Consider the following 2,589-nt stretch of genomic DNA (forward strand, 5'->3'; position numbering starts at 1 on the left):
AGGGTGTAAGAAGATTCTCCATATTAGAAGACCAATTGAGTATCTCTAGCAATGAGACTCTCTTGGAAATACAAGAAAAGCTAGATCTCTCAGAATCTGATGAACTAGAATTCCACAGGCAGCTCAAGAATCAAATTAAAGAAAATAACAGAAAGCTTGGAAGAAGATCCAGACCTTCAAGGAACTAGAAAATCTGCTCAGGCTAGAGGAGCATCTTGAATTGACTATGAGCCAAACCTTGCACATTTTAATTAATTGAAGCACTTTCAGTTTTATCTACTTATCTTTAAAAATATATGTTCAGGATGTTTTATTATCATCAAGTATCTCTTAATTTATGGCTACAATTCCAGTAGACATAAATTGGGGGAGATTGTTGTGCATATGTTGTGTACTTGATGATTTCATAAACAAAACATCTAAGTAGATTTTACTTAGTGAAATTATGTAGCACTCGACTGATAAGAATTATAGTCCCGACGGATAACTCATTATAGTCCCGACGGATAATTAACTTATTATCCATCGAGTGAGTAGCTTATGTAATAATAAGTTTGAAGCACAGTTATGTATGCACCTTTGTATAGAATCTGTAGTAGCATATAAGTCATGTTGACTTTAACTAGATATGCAGAATAGGTTGATTAATTGTACATAAACGATGTCTTGTAATTCTGCATAAGTGAAATAGAGTCAAGTGCCAAAATAGCTACCGACGGATGATTCACAAAGCCATCGAAGGATGATCAAATGACTATCAACGGATGTTTAATATAGCAGTCGACGGATGATCAATTAAATCATCAACGGATGTTCTGAAAGTCGACGGATGATCATATGAAGAATTCAAACAGCAGTTGAACAGTGAAAGCTGACACACAGCCGTCGAGATGTATACAAACACACTGTGGAAGCCCATTAACTGGGTAATAGAGGACGAAAAGCAGCAAAGCTTAAGACTGTTAGATTTTATATTTGTTCAGTCTTTTTGACTTTGTAATCTTGGTATTATATAAACCAAGAGAGTAGCAAATCGAAAAATAACTGAGATAGCTGAGAAACACAAAAACAGAGAAATCTTTGTAAGCAGAATCTTTAGCATTTCCAGTATTCTCAGTAGTTCCATTTGTAAGCAGCTGTGAGCATTTCTGCACACAGAGTCCTCTCGATATATTATATATATCTCTGGTCGAATTTTTTAAATCCACCAGAAAGTTTTTAAAGTCTCTTGTTTTTAATTACTTATGTTTTGATTCAATTAAGTTGACATTCCGCATTGTGCTAATCAAAACAAATATATCTATAATCGAGTTGAACATTTTTATTTCGAGAAAAAGGTTCAAGAATTCCATTCAACCCCCCTTCTGTAATTCTTGCTATATTGTTAAGGGACTAACAATTGGTATCAGAGCAAGCTCTTAATCTACAAAGAGTTTAAAGATCAAAACAATTCAGCAAGATGAACAAGAATGATGTTGGAGTCAAGATTCCTTTTCTTGATAAAGATAATTACCATCATTGGAAGGTAAAGATGCATCTTCATATGCTTTCTCAAGATGAGGCCTATGTGGACTGTATAGAAAGAGGCCCTCATGTTCCAATGAGAGCTGCAACAGGAAACGAGCCATCTGTTCCAAAGCCAAGGCATGAATGGTCTGATCCTGACATTGAACAAGTCAGGAAAGATAAAAAGGCCATGAACATTCTGTTCAATGGTGTTGATGCAGACATGTTTGATAACATCATCAACTGCAAAACTGCCAAGGAAGTTTGGGACACAATACAGATAATTTGTGATGGCACTGAGCAAGTAAGAGAAAATAAAATGCAGCTCCTGATTTAGCAATATGAGTATTTTCATAATGAAGAAAGTGAGTCACTCACTGAAATTATTAGTAGATTCCAAAAACTACTAAATGCTCTTAAGTTGCATGGAAGAGTCTATCAGACTAAAGACTCCAATCTGAAATTTCTCAGATCTCTTCCAAAGGAATGGAAACCAATGACAGTTTCATTGAAAAACTCACAAGATTATAAGGAGTTTACTTTGGAGAGACTGTATGGCATTCTGAAGACCTATGAGCTTGAGATAGAGCAGGATGAAAGAATGGAGAGAGGAAAGAAGAAAGGAGGATCCATTGCACTAGTTGCTGATCTGGAAAAGGAGAAGGAAGTGAAGATGGAAGCTGTAAAATCAACTTCAAAGGTCTGTGAGAATAAGGGTAAGGGGCTAGCTGCAGAAAGTGAAGATTCATTGAGCCAAGATGACATGGAGGACATTGATGAGCACCTAGCATTTCTTTCAAGAAGATTTGCCAAGCTCAAGTTCAAGAAGAACTTTGGAGCAGTCAAGCCAAATTTCATCTTGACTTGCTTTGCTGAAAAGACAAGTAATTGATTCTGCATCTCTAGAGTTGAAGTCAGCCAAGTACATATTCCCTTTTCTAACTCCAGTTAGAACCACTTTGTTTTCCTTCTTACTGGTAACAACACAGGCTTCAGAATTGAAGGAAACAGTATTCCCTATGTCACATAGTTGACTGATGCTCAATAGATTGTGTTTGAGACCATCAACTAATGCAACTTCAT

Source organism: Apium graveolens, chromosome 4 (genome assembly GCF_009905375.1).
Source record: "Apium graveolens cultivar Ventura chromosome 4, ASM990537v1, whole genome shotgun sequence".
NCBI lineage: Eukaryota > Viridiplantae > Streptophyta > Magnoliopsida > Apiales > Apiaceae > Apium > Apium graveolens.